Here is a 12,312-nt window from a genome sequence, read left to right as displayed (position 1 = left end):
GCCAGGATTCCACACGGGGCTGCCCAGCCCCCGAGCAGGGGCCACTCGGGCTCTGAGGGCCATGAGCGCCAACAACCCCCCACACACAGGACCGGAGCCACGGGGGCAGCATTAGTCTTCTCATTCGCCGCGGAGGCCCCACGCGCGGCCACGGGCCCAGCGGGACGCGGGCTGGGAGGACGGAGCGTGAGTGTACAGGCCGCAGGGCCTGCACGCGGAGAGACGGGGAGCGGCAGGTGACGGCACCTCTCCGGGCCTCGGTTTGTCTGTCTGCCAAGTGGGAACTGAATCAGGTGCCTCGTGGGCCCACGTCACACCCTGGGCCTCATCTCTGCTCCGGGACCTCCCGGCGGAGACGGGTGCAGGCACAGACTCGCACGCCACCCTGTGCCACCGTATCCTTCAGCCACTGCCCGTGATCACCCCCAAGGGCGCCCCCCAAAGGCGTGCACACTGGGCGGGCAGGGGACCTCTCACCCAGGCCCTCCGCCAGGCGGGGCGGGTGCTGAGAGGGAGGAGGGGGCCGGCTGCCCTCGTGGTGAGCAGCCCAGAGCCCCCCCTGCACAGGTGCCTCCCGTCTCACTCACCGCCCCCTGCCCCCCCACCCCCCGCAGCCTCCTGGGCCCTGCCCCCTGCCCCCCCACCACCCCTGCAGCCTCCTGGGCCCTGCCCCCTGCCCCACCCCCACCCCCCGCAGCCTCCTGGGCCCTGCCCCCTGACCATCTGCACTGGGTCCCCTCGGACCCTGCTCCCAGGGCAGCCCAGGCTCAGACAGGACCGAAGGCCACAGCCTCGTCAGCCTGTGGGACAACCGCGCAGCCGGTTGGCGGAGGGGGGCCGAGCGCAGCGGGTGCACCGGGCCCAGCAGGTAGCGGGCGCTCCATTAACCGGACAGCGTGGCGCCCACTCACCCGCTCCGCGCGCAGCACGGCTGGGGCACATCCACCTCCCGCAGGGCCAGCGCCCAGGAACGGACGGTCTCCTCGGGCAGAAGGACAAGCCCCCCGAGGGGTGTAAAGCCGAGGGACAGGGTCCTGTGAAAGCGGCAGAGTGGGTGTCCCTTGCACCCCTGCCGGAGGGGTGTGGCGAGGGAGGCGTGCATGGGTGCAGGCGGACGCGGCAGGAAAGGCCCTGAGCTGGAGATGGCATCCAGCGGGAGAAGCCGGAGGGACGGGCAGGGAGGAGGCTGGAGAGGCCAGAGCCATGAGCTCCCAGCAGACGGAGCTCCCGCCAGCCAGGCCCTCGCTGGCCTCGGGGTGATGCCTGGGCTGCTGGAACTTTCCGAAGCACCTGGGCTAGTGAGGCACAGATGTCCCTCCGCCCTGCCAGCAGCAGCTGGGCCTGTGGCAGTGCCTGGCTCCAGCGGGGCACAGGAGGGACCCCAGCTGCGCCCCAGTTCTGCGTGGCTCCGCCAGGTCCACAAAGGCCCGGCAGGGGAGGGAGGCAGCCCGTGCCAGCCTTGAGCGGAAGCCCCGCCAGCGTCCTGGCTGGGACAAGAGGCGGCGCATCCTGTACCGCCGGCAGCTCGGCCTCGCACCGAGGGTTCTGGGAAGCCGTGGCTGAGTACCCCCGCCCCCCACCCCCACCCCAGCCTCCCCCGGGGCGGGCATGCGGAGCCACGGGCATCCACCCTCTCACACGCAGGGGTGCGGCCGTGGAGGTGGGGAGAGCCTCCGTGGGTGAGCGAGCGCCCGGCCTCAGAGGCTCCCACACACGCTCCGCTCTCACCAGCTACACGGCCGCGGCCCTGCGTCCACGGGCACTCAGGACACCAGGCCCGGAGGGCTCCCCGACGTGGGGCTCCCCCTCTGGACCAGGGCCCTCCGAGGGGATGACAGGGAAGTCCGCCCTTCAGCCCAGGGGGGCACCTGTCACTTGTTCCTCAGCCCGTTGGCATCGCCGGATTTAGCACGTAAGAATACAGGTGCCCAGTTACGCGTGAGTTCCTGATAAACCGCAAATAAAATGTTAGTGCCAGCCGGTCCCGGATAACATTTGGGACATATTTATACTAAAGAGCTGCTCACTGTTTACCTGGAGCTTAAATGTAACTGGGTGCACCGCATTGTATGTGGCAACCCTCATCCATGTGTCCTTATGCCGCGTCCTCCTGAGATCCGTCCGCGGCCCCCAGTGCCTTAGGCGGGGGTGCACACGGGATGCACACGGGATGCACATGGGATGCGGAGCCCGCGGCGTGGCTCCTGCCTTGGAGCCGTCTCAGCAGGAGGGCGCGGTGGAGCCCAGCTGACCGAAAAACGGAGCGGCCCCTCCATTCACTCCCCAGGGACCACGCCAGCTCTTTGCCAGGCGCCTCGCTGGGGTCTGGAAGCCCCCCACCCCAACTGTGGCCACCAGCGGGCCCTCGTGAACCTCATCTCCACCACAGTCGCCTGGCCTGGAAGCCATCTCTTTTTGGTTAGCCCCTGCCTCCTTCCACGTCCTCCTCTTCACGAGTGGGAAACCCCTGGTCTTAGACCCAAAGGGCCCCAAAATCCACATGGCATTTCCATGGAACCTGCAGTCGAACCCTGGACGTCAGAGCTGCCCCGCCTTCACCTCTCGGCAAAGGGCGGAAGCATGAGCGACACCGATCTCCCGGACCCGGGACCAGCCACAGCCTCTCTGCCTTCGGGCTGACAACAGGCCAGCTGGGGGGTGACGGGGGCCACTGCAGGCATAAGGCCCCAAGAGGGGTTAGGGCAGCAACAACAGGCATTTAGGGGGTGCTGCGTGCTCAGGGCTCACATCCGAGTAGACCTTCCCTCCCCACCAACCCGACAGGCCAGGCCCGTGACCCGTGACCCCGAGCCCTGGGCTTCCCTCCCCCCTCGCCAGGGCAGGTCACAGTTTCTGTGTTATTTGGGGGATGATGTGCTCAGGTCTGGAGAGGGGCACAGGGCCTCCCCGTGGACCTTCTCATCGCACCCCTCCTCCAGGGCACCCCAGCGCCTGTCACTTCCTGCAGGCTGAGCCCATCCCAGGCCACAGCCATGCGGATGCGGAGGACAGAGGGGTCAGGGAGGAGGCGGAACTCTCAGATTTTCTCCCAGCCTCCCAAGGGCCTCCAGAGAGGTGGTTATATAAGGTTCCTGTGTGTGTGTGTGTGTGTGTGTGTGTGTGTAAAGGCAGATTTTTTAAATACGAAGAAACGCCACGCAGGGCAAATAACGGGGCGAACGGCCTGTGGACAGGGCAGGTCCTGAGCCACGGAACCGGCCTCCCGTGGGCAGGGGCCGGACCAGGGGCTGGACCGTCCTGGCACTGCCGTGCGCCCAGGCCAAGCCCGGAGCCCGGCAGGAGGAGGCGCCCGGCAAATATTTGCAGATTTAGCAAAAGAAATCAAGGAGATGAAAGGAGGGGCCATGGGCCAGCATTGGGGGTGACAGGAGGGAGCCTGAGAGAGAAGCTGGGAGGGGGCTCCTGAGGGGAGGGGGCTTGGCAGGAGGCGGGGCTCGAAATCAGGAAAACTGCTGAGTCAAACCGTCTTTGAAAAGGCCCAGATTGTTCATCTAAGCCCTCTTCTTGCTCAATTTCAGTTCAAGCGGCTGCAAATATTTGAAATGAGTAATTTCTCCTGATGAAGAGGGTCTGATTTTGATTCTGCCTCATTTCCGTGGAGATTTAGGGGAGCACCCGGGGGAGAGGGGTTGAGTCTGCTGTCAAGCAGCTCTGGGCCGGCCACCCTCTGTCTCCCCCAAGCTGCCTGCTGGTCCCGCCCGCCCCGCCCCAGGGCAAGGACTCGGGGAGCGGAGGCCGGGCTGGTGCACTGGGACCAGGGACCGGCCTGGGCCACCCCTGAGCCCTGAGCCCTGGGCCCAGCAGCAGAGGGGCCCCATCAGGGCACAGAAGCAGCCGGGCGGCCCCAGGCCTGCGTGAGCTCCCTCCCGGCCCTGCAGCCTCCACGGGGCCTCAGGCCTCTGGTCTGCTGTCTCCCCCGCCAGCCCTGGCCCCTGGCCTCCAGGCTTCCTAGCCGGTCGCTGAGCTCCGGCCCTTCCTCCGCACGGAGGCATAGAGCAGCTGCCAGGGTGCTCACGGGCAATGCAGTGCGTATGTGTTGGCACCACGGCTCTCAGAGAGCTCCAGGCTGGGGCACAGGCCCCCTGCACCTGCCCTCCCCCCCACACAGCCAGGGGATCCTGGTAAAACCTATGTCCCTTGGGGTCACACCCCAACTGACAACCAGCAGTGGCTTCCTGGAACAGCCCTCTGCCCACCCCCCACCCCCAGAGCCGAACCTAGTCGCCAACAGCCCATTGGCGAAGGGCAGAGCCTAGCTGGGTGATGGGGCCTCGCCCTGAGGTCCGAGCCCAGCCCCGAAGACCGGACATTGTCCCAAAGGGAAGAGCCACCCCAAAGAGCCCCACTGGCCGCGCAGGGCGGAGCCTCGCCCAGAAGAGTGAACCTGGTTCTAACACCTGCGCCCACCCCGAAGGCAGGGCCCAGCCCGAGGATGGAGCCGGGCCCGAAAGGCCGAGGGCCCCTCTCATCCCGCTCACTGGCCGTGCCCTGCCCTCAGCTCTGCCCACCACCGCCCCCTCACTGCCCTGGTTCGGCCCCTTCCATTCGGGTCTCAGCCCCAGTGTTGGCGCCCTTGTGTGCAGCCGTTCTCATTTAGACGGAAGATGTATGTTTGCTTGTGGCTGCCTGAGACCCAGCGATTCTTTAAAAGCCAGCGGCAGGGATTCTGGCGCCGGGAGCCGGGAGCCGGGAGCCGGGAGCCGGGAGCCGGGAGCTGGGAGCTGGGAGCTGGGAGCCGGGAGCTGGGAGCAGAGATGGGCAGGCCTCCCCTTGGAGCGCGTCCTGGGTCTGAGCTTGAACCCCTTGAATGCCCCATGTAGCCGCACACAGATGCAGACCTAAGCGGACGGATGCCTTTCTAAAATCCCCACCTGCCTGGAGAGGCCCTGCCTGGGACCTCGCTGAAACGGCCCTCCGTCCTTCTGTGTCCCCTCCCCACTCTGTTCGGCCACAGCCCATCACTAACCGCCATCATCTCCGCGTGCATTTGATTATCGTGTGTCCCTCCCACTGAAATGTCACCTTGTGAGCTCAGGGCCCTGTCCTGTGCCGGCGCCACGTCAGAGACCCCCCGGGGAAGAGAGAAAATCGCCGGAGCCGCTCCCCCGCCCGGCTGTGCGCACCTTACACACTGCCAGGGCCCGGAGCCGGCAGCCAGGACTGCACCTGCGCTCCACGGGGCTGGGTGCATGTCTGTCGAATGAGTCGAGGCACCGACGTCTACAACACATTTTCACAGATGGACCAGCCCTGGCCGCATGGGTCAGGGGTTAGAGCACCCGCCTGCGCACCAGAGGGTCGCGGGTTCACGTCCCAGTGAAGGCACGTACCTGGGGGGCAGGTCTGATCCCTGCCCCTGGTCAGGGTGCCTGTGGGAGGCAACCAATAAATGAGACATCAACGTTTCTCTCTCACCCCCCCGCCCCTCCCCCCTCCCTTCCACTCTCTCTAAAAACATATAAATAAATAGATGAGCATACACCTTCCAGAGGGACAAGCAAAGCTTTTTAGGATGAAAACAGGCAGAAGAGCTCCTGGTACAGAGTGGATACTCAACACACGGCAGCGGCTCTAGTTACGACTAAAGTGTGAATGACTTACCAGGCTGGACCGCTTTCTGGGAGCAGGAGGAGGAAGTGCGGCCAGGAGAGCCCTGAGGAGAGAAGAGGAAACAATTCTAGAGACACGGTGTTTCTCCAGTGACTGTACCATTCCCTTTTCCTTAAAAAAATAAGTCTCCTCCGTGCGGGTCTCTGCTAACGTTACCCAGGAGCCCCCGGCAGAGAAGCTACACTTTCCGACGAGTGCTCAGAAAGCCCACAGCCCCCCAGGGCCCCCCGGGGCCACATCCAGGTCCTGGGAGGCCGGAGGGCAGGGAGGAACAGCCTCTCACTCCACCCCCCACCCCCCCGCCCTGAGCTCCCCGCCTCCCCCCACCCCCAGCAGCCTGAGCGGCCACACACACAGGATGGAAAGAACCCAGCCTCTGGAATCTGACTGCCCTGGGCCCTGTCCCAGCTCCGACCGCCCAGCGCGCTCTATGCCCCAATCACCTTGACCTATCTCATCCTCACAGCATCTTTGGGAAGCAGGTGTGCTACTGCCCCATTGCACAGCTGGGGAGGGGGAGGCCAGAGAACGGCCTGCTCAAGATAGCACTGCAAGAGCGTCCCAAGCCAGGAGTCCGCCCAGCCTGTCCGTGCCCCGTCCCCACAGCGAACTGCCTCAGGCCGGGTGCACCACCCGGGAGCCTCAGTTTCCCTATCTGTAAAGTGGGGAGAGCAGAGGCTCCTATTCAAGTGTATTGTGAACATTTGATCCCTTAAACAGTGTCTCACAGGTTTGACCTGGGGGGGCAGGGGGCGGGTGCTCATCAGATGTTCTTCTCCCAGGAAGCCCTGGGTCAGCCCCTCACTGGGGTGACAGCCTGGGACGGGCCTCCCTCCCGTGAGTGGGATGAGGGTGGGGTGCTGGGAGCCCTGCAGGGGCGCGGGGGGAGGGCGGGGGAGGGAGGGGCTGGGGCTGGAGAGCAGCAGGGACTGCAGGGCAGGGAGGGTGCCTGCTGCCCACTGGAGCCTGCGCACGAGGGTGGAGAAAGCGGGAAAGCGACCCCTCCCTCCCAGCCTTTGTGTCTTGCGTGCAGGGCTGGTTTTTGTTTTTCGTGTTTTTTTAATCCAGCCACTCTGGTCCCATCCGGGGCCTCCTGCCTCCTCCCGCCTCCTCCCGGTGGCTGTCACACGGCAGACATTTTTAGTGGTGACAGCTGGCCCTGTGGAACTCGGCTCGAGTGCGGGGAGGTTTTTAAAAAGAGAGTGAGCCAAACCGCCGCCACTTTAAATAGCAGCGCGGCGTGGAGAGGCGGGAGCGCGCGGCGTGGGGAGGCGGGAGCGCGCGGTGCAGGGAGGCCCGAGCCGCGAGGACCACCGAGCTCAGTGGTCCCAGCCCCACATCTGACCGAGGGAGACACTGAGGTCCAGAGAGAGCAGATGTCACACCTTCATCTTCTCCAGGATCACGTGTGACACATCGAGAAACATGCTTACTTTTACACGAGAAAAGCTCCAGTTAATAATAATAGCTCCGCATTCATGGGATTACTTACTACATGCCGGACTCTAACGTAAGCATTTTCACATACAGAATATATTTTTAAAATGTATCATCGCATGTAATGGGCACAGCAACCCTGGGTCGTGGGCGCTATTACTGTATACGTGGACTGCTCTGCTTTGGCCACAGTACTGCTTGCTCACAAACAACCTCACCAATCAAGTGAATTGCCACCTTTCTCTTCCTCTCTTGCAGGTCAAGAGAGGAGCTGCACACCTGCCAGCACTGGGTGCTGCTCCTGCATTCTGTGGGTCGCCTCAATGGAGCTTCAAGCCACGGTTCCGATCCAGGTGAGCTCCACAGGCGTCTCCTGCTGGAACCATGGGCTCCTGGGACATGTTTGTTCTGGAGCACGTGGCGGGGGCTCAAGCAGCCAAGTCAAAAGCCCAACCAAACGGCAACCGAGGCTTTGATCAAATCCGTTCAGATCAGACTGGCCAAAGCAGGTCACTGGCCAAGCCCACACTCAGTGGGCTGGGAGCGCCCTCTCCCCACTGCAGTGGGAGGCCCTGCAAAGTCCCCCGGCAAAGAGCAGGGATGCATCTGTAACCCACCACAGGAGGGAAGGAAAACGTGAGAGTAAGGCCCCCTCTACCCCCAGGGGTGTCACAGGTGAGAATCAGAGCCTCGCACAGGCATGCCAGCGGCCCACGGTCCCTGCTGGCTAATGATTCCAGCGGGGATTCCGACCCAGGCTGTCTGACATCAAAACTGCCCTGCCCTGGCTGGTTTGGCTCAGTGGATAGAGCATCAGCCTGCAGACCAAAGGGTCCCAGGTTCAATTCCAGTCAAGGGCACATGCCCGGGTTGTGGGCTCCATCCCCAGTGGGGGGCATGCAGGAGGCAGCCGATCAATGATTCCCTCTCATCATTGATGTTTCTCTCTCTCTCTCTCCCCTTCTCCCTTCCTCTCTGAAATCAACAAAAATATGTATTTTTTTTTAAAAAACTGCTCTGCCTCCACAGGATGTCAGGCAAGAACCTGATACATAATAGGTGCTCAATTAATTATCAGTTCCGTTGTTAAAGTGTACACTTTAAATAGGCTCACTTTATTGCATATCAATTATACACAAAGAAACCGTTAAATTGTGTTTAAAAAGAAACTTTCAAGAAGAAAACAATCCATCGCTGAATGAAATGCTAGTACCTACGCAAGGGCCTGTGAAGAGCATCAGCAAAGGGCCGGAGCTCAGCGCTCAGGTGAGAACAGGAGGGCTCCCGCGACCTCCACAGGGACTGGCCCTGGACGGGGAGGTCGGGCCCACATGGTGAGGCTGCGGGGAGGCCAAGGCGAGAGCCAGCAGGGGTGGCCGCCCTGAGCGGCCGGAGGTAGGGAGAGAGGTAGGCCCACTGCTTGCTGGGACCTGTGCCCACCCCGTCCACACACTGAGGCTAAGGGAGCAACAGGCCCCTCAATGATCGCCAGGGCTACGGGGTCAGGGGAGGGTCAAGGCTGCGGCCCAAGGTCAGTCCCGATGTGAAGGCTGCCCTTTCACCTCTTGCGCTGCAGAAGTGACCAGTGGGAAGCAGGGAGCTTCTAGCCCTTGCCCAGCGGAGCCCTTCCAGCCCTCCGCTTTGTGACCAGAATCCAGGCCGCACGTTGCCTCAGAACCTCCGCTTCCTCCCGGGTCAAGGAAAAGGTGAAGGGGAAGGTAGTGGGTACAGGGACAGGGTGACCACGGTCCTACCTGCCCCGGTCCCTGGGCCGCCTGGTGCCCAAGCAGAGAGGAGGCACCGCTGACAGATGAGGCAGGAGGGACACACGGGCTGTCCGCTCCTCACAGCCCTCGAATCACCGCGTCCAGGAAATCCCAGGCAGCCGCTGCCAGCCTCCCAGCAGGAGAGCGCGGAGGGAAACGCACGCGAGAAGGCCTCTTCCCCAAACAGGAACCCGAACCCCGACCGGCCCCAGACCCGAGGCCGACTTACAGGGAGCACAGGGAGCGGAGAGCAGCCCGGAGCCCGCGGGGCAGTGGGCGCAAGCCGGCCGGAGCGAGGCTCTCCCAGACCAACGCAGGCACCGGGCGGGGAAAGCAACTCGGCCGGGGGCTACTGGAGAGGAGATTTCCAACACATCAGCTCCGGCGCGTGGCCCCACTCAGATCCTGACTCCAGTGGGAATAATCATGTGAGCGTGTACTGTGTATATTTTATATGATAGGAATCATGTTAAATATACAAACATAATTATATATTAAACATCGAGCACATGAATGCACTACATATTATATTAAATTATAATAGAGCTATATATTAGAGCTGTATGTTATATTTATACTAGAGGCCCGGTGCACAAATTCGTGCATGGGTGGGGTCCCTCAGCCTGGCCGGCAATTGGGGACATCTCACCCAGCCTGGGGGGAGGGACCGCGGGAGGTTGGCCGGCCGCAGGAGGTTGGCTGTGGGAGCTCACTGACCACCAGGGGGCAGCTCCTGCATTGAGCATCTGCCCCCTGTGGTCAGTGCATCATCATAGCGACCGGTCGACCGGTCATTCAGTTGACCAGTCTTAACAGTCACTTAGGCTTTTATATATATAGATTACTAGAGCTACATGTTATGTTTATGTGAGACCACTGTAAATCTGGTGACACCACCTATGCGTTTTAAGTATGTAATTATGTGTGAAATACACGTATGTATATATTACACTCTGAGACATGAATGGATGACTTGGGTTTGTAGGTGTCATGACTTGCTGTTACATCTTGAAAGGCCCATCGTTTCCAGCGCTGCAGGCTGGAGGCTTCCCGATGAGACAATATGATGCCTGGGTCTGCTTCCCAGTAGGCAGGGGGGGGAAGGGGCGGAGACAGCGGTGAAAGGAGACAGGTCGTGAGTGACCACTGTCCTGCGGGGTGATGGACGCACGGGGGTCATTATACCATTCTCTCCGTTTTTGCTAAGTGTTTGAACATTTCCACCATGAGAAGTTAAAACTAAATAGCTCCCATAATAGACAAACGTAAAGGTTTCTTTGATAAAACACACACCGCAGAATCGACCCCCCAGCACGTCCGGGTGTGCAGCTCCGCGCAGTATGGGCACCGACACCGCCCCGAACAGCCGTCGCCACGCCCGCCACCCCGCTTCATCTTGCAGAACTGAAACTCTGTCCCCATGAAACACTCACCCCATTCTCCTGCCCCAGCCCTGGCACCCGCATCCTCCTTTCTGACACTGGGGATCTGACCACACTAGGGGCCGCGCATGGTCGGAACCTTCCAGCATTTATCCTCCGAGTCTGGCTTATTTCACTGAGTGTCATGTCCTCGGGGTCCATCCATGCAGTAACGTGTCAGCATGTCCCTCCTTTTCGCTGCTTGCGTCATATTCCATCGTGTGGGCAGACTACATTGCTCACCCACCACCCGTCGACGGACACCTGGCTGCTCCCACATGTAGACTATTGCAAGTGGTGCTGCCGTGGCCATGAGTGGACACGTATCCGGTGGCTTTAAAATTTCTCTAAGAAGATCATCATGGTGGCCATCCCTTCCGAACCAGAGTGTGTGCAGCCAGATGGTCCCCTGACACCCCTCGCTAGGACCCGGCCCCCCGCCTGGAGGGTAGGCATGGGGGGCTGTCCCAGGAGGAGATGCCAACCTGGGGCTTCTTATACCATCCTCTCGGAGGCCATTAGGGGGTGACCTGTCCCGCTCACCCCCACTGGGCAGCTGTTCCAGCCACACCCAACTCCCATGAGGATGCCTGGCCCCTCCAGCTCCAACTGCCCTGACTCTGGAGGGAGGTCTCCCTCCAGCACGAGGGGAGGGCACCGCGTCCCACAGCGTGCACTTGAGGGGCACTGAGTCATTTAGCGATAAATTCCAAAGCACCCGACCCATATGGCTCAATTGGTTGGAGCGTTGTCCCATATACCAGAAGGTGGGAGTTCAATTCCCGGTCAAGGGCATGTACCTGGGTTGCAAGTCCCATCCCCAGTCAGGGCATGTGCAAGAGGCACCCAATCGATGTTTCTCTCTCTCTTCCTTCCTCTCTCTAAAAATCAGTCAAAAGCAGCACCTCCTCTTCCTCCCTCCCAGTAATGATGATAGTAACAAAAACAATAATGGCCTCGATTGAACGTATGCCCGCCTTGTGCAACCCTGGGAGGCAGCTGGCATTGCGATCGCTTTACAGACAAGGACCCGGGGACCAGAGAAGAGACGCCCCCAGCCCAGCGTCGTGCAGTGAGAGCCGAGCGGGCCTGGCAGGTCCTGAGCTGTGTCCCTGACACTTCCCTGCTGCCTTCCGCTCCAGGCGTGGTCTCCACATTCAGCTGCCCGCACCGTGGCCTCAGGGCTGCTCCAAACCTGCGTCCCTGGCCCCTCCTGGGCCCCGCTGCCGGGGACCTCAGAGCTGCAGGGGCCAGGGGCCAGGGTCTACGTTCACCAGCCCGGGGATCCCGACGCAGCCAGACAGCGGCACTGGGGAAGCCATCTGGTTTCCATGGTATCAGCCCCAAATCCCACCAAAGGGTGAGCGTTCAGGTAGCGACATTGCCGTTCCGCAGGAGCCTGGGAGCCCCACTGGGGAAGGGCCTCTGCGGGGCAGGCCCCCGGGTCCCCCCCCCCCGGGGTCCCGCACACCACACCGCGTTTACCTGAGCTATTCAGGCCCCCTCCGTTTCAGCACAAACGTGTAGCTCCCACCAGAAAGGCGGGGGGGGGGGGCGTCAAAGACCAACACTGGCCATGTGTCCCCGTCTCTCCTCAGAGACGAGGCCCCCACGCCATGAGAGACGTTTCTCCCGCCCTCGGCTTGCACTTTCGAAGGGGTAAATGACTGGCTTCCTGTTTTTTATTAATCAGAGACACGCCACAGCCAGCCAGGCCTCTGGTCTGGGGACGAGGCGACACGCGATGCCGTCCTCACACAGAGCACAGACCGCCGCTCCGACGGGGCACCGGGGATTCATCCCCGATGGGCTCTCTGCCCGAAGGCCAGGGGCCCACGGTGCCAGGTAGGGCGTCCAGGTCTGGGCAGAGGGGATGGAGAACAGGCCGAGAGCAACCTGTCAAGGTTCCCATGGAAGCAGGGCCCAGGCGCCCTCGGCACCGAGGCCCGGGCCTCCGCCTCTCCCTTCAGACGTGCCCGGAGTCCGGGAGCATGCCCCCTGGGTCTGCGGGGCCGTCAGGGCCAGAGGAGGGAACGCCAGAGCTGTGACCCTACCAG

At 62.0% G+C, this 12,312-nt stretch overlaps 1 long non-coding RNA gene across 2 annotated transcripts; it reads left to right on the top strand.

The window, feature by feature from the left end:
• Nucleotides 1-6,756: 6,756 nt before the first annotated feature.
• On the top strand, nucleotides 6,757-9,791 carry LOC308528538. 2 transcript variants are annotated; one of them, XR_013996709.1, is made up of 4 exons: nucleotides 6,757-7,141; nucleotides 7,327-7,421; nucleotides 8,098-8,334; nucleotides 8,645-9,791. It is a non-coding gene; the product is annotated as an uncharacterized lncRNA (long non-coding RNA). The 2 variants fall into 2 exon arrangements; XR_013996710.1 differs by having other exon boundaries at nucleotides 6,759-7,141; nucleotides 8,235-8,334.
• The last annotated feature ends 2,521 nt before the right edge of the window (nucleotides 9,792-12,312 follow it).

This window comes from Myotis nattereri (genome assembly GCF_964212035.1).
Source record: "Myotis nattereri genome assembly, chromosome: 12".
Taxonomy (NCBI): domain Eukaryota; kingdom Metazoa; phylum Chordata; class Mammalia; order Chiroptera; family Vespertilionidae; genus Myotis; species Myotis nattereri.
This window is presented reverse-complemented; position numbering and strand designations above follow the sequence as displayed.